General features: G+C 36.9%; 1 protein-coding gene across 1 annotated transcript in view; it reads left to right on the forward strand.

The window, feature by feature from the left end:
* Positions 1–2,164: 2,164 nt before the first annotated feature.
* The window catches only part of LOC101850323 (CD109 antigen), a gene marked incomplete at its 3' end in the record, with an annotated part of 124,263 nt that continues 117,014 nt past the window's right edge, over positions 2,165–9,413 (forward strand). Inside the window, 1 exon segment of the mRNA XM_013080868.2 lies at positions 2,165–2,369.

Here is a 9,413-nt window from a genome sequence, read left to right on the forward strand (position 1 = left end):
TTTATTCAACGTTGCGCCTTCCCGCCTTGTGATAGGGCATTACATGAGTTTTAAGCCCTTCTTTAAATCTTTGAGGGCACCTACAAGATCACATATTTGTGTCATTTACTCATATCAAATTTTGGAACGTTTAGATTGTTTTCACTTTGAGCAGACGTTACTTCTCGTATCGGTAACCACACAACAGGCTAAAGCACGCTTCAAATTCCCACTCTATGACTTCGTAATAAAGGTTCGAGCCAGCTGTAGACATTGATTCCTATTGTTGAGCTCCGTACAGCTGTGAATTAATAGTGCATGCATAAGATATTTGATTTTGTAGAATAAAAAAACCTGAATGTATCTGCAAGCAAGCTAAAAACACAGACCTAAAAAAGATCGTATTATTCATAATTGGGTAATATAGAGGAGAAAAAAGCCTTTGAAAATAATATGCATACGTGGTATATTTCGTAGAGTACTTACAGTTCAGTTTCCCAAATTTTAAATAATAGTTAATCTCACTGCAATTGTTGTTGACAGTATCAATTTAGAATAATCAAAGCAATTCAATTCAACTTGCCAGTACCTATGCAATAGACTGGAGGCGTATGCTTGCAGACCGCTGTGCTGTTTAAAGTTTGCATTATATTTACAACATGCAAATTTCAATATTAAATCATGATTGAATAAGTGAATATTGACAAAAGAAACTGATCAATCTCATGTGTATCTGAACAACTATATTATGTTTTAATGTTTTGGTTTGGTTTTTCAAACCGTAGATTATGTACCTTTTTGGCATCTGCAGCTCCTATACGTTGCAGGGAAATGTAAACTGGTTCGTTGTAAGTTGTGTGATTTGTGATACTAACACTTTGACTCTTCCAATGTAACTTACGTAACCTACTTTGCTCTTGCAGAGTTCCATTTACAGTGGACCATTATTATTTGGGTTGCCGTGAAGTCTTACACAAAAGAAGCTTCTAACTTTCTTTCTGGATAAAAGTTAATGGGATAAGTGTGTATGTGTGTGTGTGTGGGGGGGGGGTCGCATTTACAAATGCCAGTTGGTATCATGCTGGACAAGGGAGCGCATAACGCTGGTTCGAATCCCAGACTTGACTTTCTTGAACTCGGGTCTTTGTGTTGAGTGTTAAAGGTTCTTAACTCGTATAGCTCAGTTTCATTGGGGACGGATGTTGATTTCGGAGGTTCTGCCTCTTTAATACACTTATAGTGCGGTTAGGGCATTATACCCATACACTTACGATTAGTAAACTATGTAGAACTCAGGTAGATATGTGCTACCAGACTGTCAGCCAGGGGATCGGTGCAAGAAGCATAATAAGGTCAGAATGGGCTTAAGGGAAACATAGGGCTGGAACTTCTCTGGTTTATCACTGTTCCAAACATTTGAAACTTGAAACATACGCGCAGCTAAAATGTTGACAGCTTTCTTGGTGGTTGATGGGTGTTCTGGTGTGGTTTCTTTCTTCTTTCCTGTCAAATATTGGTCTTCCTTCTCTCTCCTTATATTCCTTTTTTTGTTTTTGTCACTCGCTAACAGAGACGCCGCTAATATTCAGCACTTACCTATTTGTGTTGCAAATGCTGTAAAAGTATTCCTAAAACGAAAACTGTAAGTAAAACTCACAATTTTTCACTAACTTGTCTCAGTGAATTCGTGGACGGACTGTTACGTCAGGGTCTATTGCCTTACCTCAGCTTTACCGTTTGTTGTTTTTTTAATGCACTTTGAATACATGGCACTTCAGGTCACATTACTTCTGCTAAAATCTTAGCGAAATAGCCACTGGAAACTGTGTTGATAGGGGCATAAAACAGCTGCTATTACAATCCCATTACATTCAAAGCCACTAGGTCGAACACTGGTTTGATTACTTCCTTTATATGCACACTACCGGGAGGAAAAACAGGCAAAGATTAAAGGTATTTACAACTTTTGCACGTGATTATTTATGCGGTGTATGAGGGAAAAGACAAAAATTCCCAAGTAAACTAAAGAAAATCCTCGGCACCGGCCCTACCGCCCCCAACATCCCCCCAAAAACGCCAAACACTTTCTTCCTCCTCAACAGATGTCCTTCTTTCGATCAATCTCGACACGCGCAGATTTACATTGATTCGCACGTGACTTAAGACGGACCAATGAGGTGATAATCCGGCCTTGAGTGAGTGAATTTATCCCTCACTCCTTCCCTCGGCTAGGGAGGTACACCGCTTGCGTCGAACTGGCGCTGTCGTGCCTATGTTGAGGTGAATTTTATCCCAACTGTAAATAGAACATAACTAGGAAAGCGGGAAACCTCATCTGTTTTACCCGGGCACGGCTGGATACGTGTCTCCATCGGAGAGAGCTCTTTGAGGTATGCTGTCATCATTATACTATACCAAGAGTCTGTCTTCACTGGCTTTTTCCGGATAATAATTTATGTATTTTCAAACTCGTTTATTTACAGTTTTTCTAATGAATATTATAATATGTGATGGCATTTATTTAGCGCTCAACCGTGATTTAAGTACACAGGCATATTCAAAACAGTGTTCAGCATTTCGCTTGAACTCAGGCATCATCACAAATAGTTCAGGGAAAAAACACCCAACCAAACACATTATAGTAAAAAATCATCATCATCATCATCATCATCATTTGGTGTTTTGACAATTCTTCTGATGTCGTTGAGTTTCTCAAACATCACACGCTGTGACCACCGACCGATTTTCCCATAGTCAGAAAATGTCAGCCGATACAAACACACATACACAAAGAAATACACATACACATGCATGCAAACAGACACATACATATTATATAATATATAAACAGTAAATATTATCATTCACTACACCCCCCCCCTCTCTCTCTCTCTCTCTCTCTCTCTCTCTCTCTCTCTGTCTCTGTCTCTGTCTCTCTCTCTCTCTCTCTCTCTCTCTCTCTCTCTCTCTCTCTCTCTCTCTCTCTCGATTTCTCTCTCTCTCTATCTATTTATATGTCACTCTCTCACTTTCTCTCACTCTCTCTCTCACTTCCTCTTTCTGTCTTTCTCTCTTTCTCTCTTTATCCCTCTATCCATATGGCTCTCTCTATCCATTTCTCTGTCTCTCTCTATCTTTCTCTCTCTCTCTCTCTATCTATCTATCCATCTATCTATCTATCTATCTATCTATCTATCTATCTATCTATCTATCTATCTATCTATATATCTATCTATCTATCTCTCACAGATACACCTACACACAGAGAGTAAAATCCTCAATGCCCTCCTGTAGTCACGAACGCCGAGTTTGAAACCACTAGCCCAGTTTTTCTTTCAAAATCAATAATAATATGTCATAGATAACATAAGAAGAAAATACCTTGGATATCACTCTCATTGCACGAAAAGACAAATGAAAAATGTTAAAGTTATTCTTTCGTTTAAGTTCACGGTATTATGTAAACGACACTAAAAGGTCTTTGTACTAGGATAACGGTACGATCTGGGTCGTTTTAAAGACCCCTGTAAGGATTGCTGCGTTATTTAAGAAGTCGGACCTCTTTAAGGATCGGTCACCTTTCTTCGATATAACACATTCACAGGGTTTGAGAGTCTTCTAATCTCCCTATCATAACTCAAGCTCATCAAAGTTCTTTGGGGGAGGGGGGGGGAGGTAGTTTGAACGAGGATCATTTGGATTGGAATCCAGCATGGTAACGAACATTTTGTGTACGTGGTCCGGTAAGAATAAAAGCATGATCAGGTACAAACAGTTAAACAGACTCTGAAAACATAGCGAAGTGGTTTCTTCTCAAAGATGTCACTTTGCTACATTAGAATTAATTGCAATGTGCAATCTGAAATCCTGGGCCGTTTTCAGTTACTAAGACTATAATAGTATGCTCTATCAAAGTTGTAAGAATATTTGGAGTCTTTAACAATATAATATTCAATTAATTGTATTCGAAAAAGCTTGACAGGTTGTTAAACTCAAAATGCTCAACGTCACATTTCTCAAAACTAGGTACTGAGCAGATAGAACTTTGTAACCCCGGTGTAGCGACTCACTATGGACGTCGGTACCTGAACATTGGGCTATGAAGGAATACGGATGAAGAGAGAAAAAAAGGGGAAGGGGTGTGTGGTGTCTGTGGGAGAAGCGGGTGCGTTGTCTTCAGATTTTTAAAATAAACATTAGGGCATCCCTGATCCCAGATACTAGCCAAAAAAAAAATATCGAATATTAATATTAACCTGCGAGTCTTATCGTATTTGTACAATTTTGTCATAATATGTATTATGTGTCAGAAACAACGATATCTGGAAACAGAATTAAAACTAAAATATAGATGCAGTTTAAACATGTCTTTATCTATACTGATAATAAATATAATGTTTATCATATAATCATTTTTTTAAATTAAAAAAAAGAAGGTGGGATAAGTGAAAGAATGCCTAGAGAGGCCCGGATTATTGTTTGGTTGAACACAATACACATGAAAAGCATAAAAGTAAGGAAAACGAAACTGTGGATTTATCATTATACACGATGCAAAAATAAAGAGAACTAACACGATTTGTGGAACTCTCGCGAGTCGTTGACTCGGAAGAAATGAGCGGGCAGGCAAGCCAGTGTGAGGAAGGAATGGTGCTAACTGAAAGATAAAATTTGTGGCATTAAAGCGTTGGGCCAGGTGAAATGACTTCGAGAGTCGAGTTTGGTGACTTCTGGGGGCCCTGAGCTAGATCTATAGAGACAGTTTCGGTTTCAATGCTTAACCAAAAACAAAGATAAACACAAAAACAAAACAAAAATGAAATAATAAACCAAAAAACTCTGATCACAATGACATGCTAACTAACCATTATAACCCGTATTATATAAAATCATATGACGTCTTCTTCTTCTTCTTCTTCTTCTTCTTCTTCTTCTTCTCCTTCTTCTTCTTCTTCTTCTTCTTCTTCTTCTTCTTCTTCTTCTTCTTCTTCTTTTTCTTCTTCTTCTTCTTCTACTTCTTCTTTTTATTGTTATTATTATTGTTTTAATTATTGTTTTTTATTATTACTGCTATTTTTATTATTATTTTTGGTATTATCATTAGCAACTGGCGTGCCATTAGCACGACAACCTAGCCTGCGGCTTAGATTATAAGGGATCGTTTTCGACCGTCATTACAGTAATTGCGACTAATTGATAACAGTCTTGCTGTCACTATATTAATATATTTGGAATATTTTCTCTACTAAATGGAAATGTATGTATACATTTCACTTTTTGGAACCCCTTTAGGATTTGATTTAATAAATTTTCAACACAAAAAGCCCCCCCCCCCCCCCCCCCCCCCCCCACTAAAATTACATTAATACAAGAATGCATAAAAAATACACAATACATACAAACACACTCCATGCTCCATTGCTGGTCGCCACTGTTTGTTTTTTTAGGTATTTTTTTAGATAGGGCAATTGTGACCACCTACCAAAACACCATGCCACCAACACTCGCTTAATATTATTGTAAGGAATAAAATGGGGGAAAAATGAATTATAATATCCTAGGCTGGGTTCTGTCATGGTCGTCACTCTGCTTTCTGTGGAAAAAAAAACAACTTGTTTGAGCCAAGGATGCTCGAATGAAAAAAAAAAGGAAAATACCATTCTTGCTGTAGCTGAGTAAATGCACAAAACTTTTCTCTCCTTGGCATTTCATTAGCTTTCAAATAGACTAAAATGGTTTGCCCAATAGCGAAACGGAATAACGCCAAAAGTATTACGTCTTAAACAATATTATGATATAAGCGTATTTTCAGAGAACATTAACCGCTCAACCAGAAAAGCTCACTACAAGTGTTTTGTGGATTTCTTTAACTTTCTTCTCGTGTATGTTTGAACCTATATTATTGAACAGCGGAAGTTCACATTCAATTCAAAAGTGGACTTGGAAATCATTGTCTCAATTTTGAAGAATTTTATTTTTATACACAGCGAAGGAAACATTCATATTTATTAATTATTTATTCAGCATTTTAAAAAATATTTTTAAAAACCCACTGACTCCGTCATGTTATTAGAAATATTGAATGCTACTTTCGTTCGAATTGTGAAGTCTGAAGATGGTGTTTGTGTTTTTGTTTTCTTTTGTTTTGTCTTCTAGCGACCCAAAGGTTAGTGCTACCAGCATAATACATATTCATTAATAAACATTGTTTATTATTATTATTATTACTATTATTATTATTATTATCATTATTATTGTATTATTATTATTATTATTATTATTATTATTATTATTATTATTATTATTATTATCATTCTGTTGTTGTTGTTGTTATTTTATCATTAGTGTTATTATCTTATCATTATCTATTACTATCCTTATTATTTTTATTATTATTATTATTATTATTATTATTATTATTATTATTATTATTATTATTATACGTATTATCATTATTATCATTATTATCATTAGATAATTTTTTTAACGATTATTATTATTACTTTCCAAATTATTATTATCATATTACATTTTTAACACAACTTTAATACTGTTGTTTTCATTATCATTATTGCTATCCCCGTAATCGTCAGCAAAAAGTAGTACTTTTTGTGTTACCATCTCCAATAGAACTGTTCATTTCTGTCGTTATTGTAAGTGCAATAACTTTATTACCCATACTTTCAGTTTTCGAGGACTGATATAATTCTATTGTCATCTTGCCATTCTTACTTTGTAAACTTCGTTTTTTTAATCAAACAGTTAAGCGTCGAACGTTTTATTTTATTAGTCATTTTTAATTTCAGAAATAGTCTCCAGCTTTTTTTGGGGGGTGGGGGGTTCTTTTTTAGTCGAAATCGTATTGTCCCTTTGGTCCTTATCATCGCCTGTTGGTAGTCTTTCGTTGCCGAAGATGACGGTGAAATCCAGCAGCTCATTTGTGGACGCGCATGTGGCTGTGCAATCCGATCCTGGATGTACAATGTCTTGTGCAGTGGGAACACTGGAATGTCGTGGTTGGGGTGGTTGGATTATGTCTCCTCTCTCTTGTGATAGTCAGCTTCTCCCTGTAGTTGGTATCGCTGTTTCTGCTGGCAAAACGGACGGCCCCAGCTATTCTCATTATGCCTGTTATCGTGTTATGTATCTGAGATTCCCAACATACTTGCGGTTATTACCATCCCATGGTCTCCGAGAAGTGGAAACCGGCGTCCGTGGTCTAGCGGTAAGACTCTTTGCTGTTACATTCAGTTCCAGCTGTGAATGAAAAGAGCTTGGAGGCAATCGGTAACAGGCCCCATTTTTGTCATTCTCTGGTTTACATCTTTCCGCACGAGACAGAAGAGGTCAATTTTTTCCTCAATCAAGTTGCTACCCCCCCCCCTCCCCTCCACCTATCTACTCCTCTCTTTGTACGCTATCTCTTTCTTCTTTTTTTCTCAAAATTTTATTCACTCTTTCTCCACTGTTCCGTCTCTCCCCTCCACCTATCTACTCCTCACCCCCTCTCAACACCGTCTCCCAAAAAAGAAACAAACATTCCTTACAATCTCTTCTTCCCCACCCTCTCCATTTTCCTTCTCTTAACCTTGCATAGGTTGCATAGCATATAATTTTTCAGGATCGATTGCACACCAACAGCCTGAGGTCCACCATAACGTTAAAATTAAATGATGAGACAGCACGCATGAATACCTAAGAGTGTTGTTTCCTTGCTGTCTCTTATTGTAAAGTAAATCGTAACTAGAAAAAGTAACAATGTACAATTTATTATCTACAAAACTAATTGTATCATAACATTGTGTTCACTAGAGGTATAGCTAACACAAGGTACACACTTTATACTAATCAGAGGGCGTCATTAAAAATTTGTTGTCAACACTACAAAATAAAAAAAATAATAAAATCGTATTCTGTTTTATTCCCGGGGTTCATTCACACTTCTAAAGGAGATGTAAATCTGCTCCAAGTGCTGTCAGAGAAGGCTACTGTATATAATATTCATTATTAATACCGAACTAAATCGGATAAAATTATATCCAGCTCATAGCTGGGCTGAGCTTCCGAGTGTCCACTTCATGCATTGACGTATGTGGTGTGTGTATGTGTGTGTACGTATGCCACAGCTGGGTGCCTGCAGAAAAATCCTTGTGTTCGTTCATTCACGCTTACCCTTCTTAACCCTTTCAGAACAGGGGCGTTTCTATTTACACCTTGTACTTACAAGAATTTAGAATATTCATTCAACAGAGATTTAAACAAAGCCATAATTGTGTTCTTATATTCCCCCTGAATAAGAATAAAATTACTGCAAACGTTGCAAAAGGCTTTTGTAAAACGTCCAGAAGGAAACAAAATATATAAAGAACCAAATTGGGAGATCGTAAGCGAGAACTAAGGTTCACACAAAAGTACTATGAAGAGGTTAATTTATTATCTATGTACAGGGACAAGAAATAGATTTTCGAGCATGTTTTCAGTCCGGGATTAACAAAGCCGAAGAGAAGAAAGGACGCCGATGCTAGGTTATGCTTATAGAATATCTCCACCGTCATTCATAACTGTAGTATGTCAAAATACAATGTTTTCGGAAAAAGTAGTAACTGTTTTATTTTGCTCAAGACACTATCTTAATACAACATGTTTAATTTGTTATAATCCGACAAGGACAAATCGATGGGCCTCATGAAACTTTACAACGTACTTAATTTTTATTTTTTCGAAATTTGTTCATACTGTAATGTTGAATATAAGCGACGATGTGAGCTCTTTCATACTGTTATACGATCGTCGATGTTTTGAACAATCTTGTTTCAGTAGGACCTTGGAGTTTTCATTTATAGCTTTAGTTTAGTTATAGGAATAATTCTACGGCACATACGACACAGTTAGGTCACTTGAGTGCCTAATATTAGAGTTGTTTGTTTTGGTTAGTGTTTTTTCGGCGCTTGCAAATGCATAAGGTCATAAGAGCTCAATATTAGAGTTGTTACTAAATACTAACACCCTAAGAAAAAGAAGGAAGACATATCCGGACGATAGGATGTTTGATAGGAAAGAACGAGCAAGCAAAACCAGAGCTCCCGCTAACCATCCACTTTCATTTCTACTTGAAGAGAAAAACATTATCGATTTCCGTGTTCACTTCTCTGAGGGTTTCAAGCTCGACTGGATCACCTACAGGTGGCCAGGGATCATGTTTCAACACGCTCCTACTAGTTTTAAACTCAAGAAAACGATTTACACATCCATCTGGAGGAGAATTTTGCTGAAAGGGTCTTTTTATCTGTCCGATCTGAGTGAACGAATGAAATCTCCGTGTTGGAATAGGTCGATGAGTCAGTCGAGATGGCAGGATGGATACCATCCACAGCCGGAGAGATTGGCGAGTGTGTTGTAGGTCAAATAAATGTGTGTGTCGTGTGTGTGTGTGT

The sequence above is a fragment of the Aplysia californica genome, unplaced genomic scaffold (genome assembly GCF_000002075.1).
Source record: "Aplysia californica isolate F4 #8 unplaced genomic scaffold, AplCal3.0 scaffold00103, whole genome shotgun sequence".
NCBI classification, from domain to species: Eukaryota; Metazoa; Mollusca; class Gastropoda; order Aplysiida; family Aplysiidae; genus Aplysia; species Aplysia californica.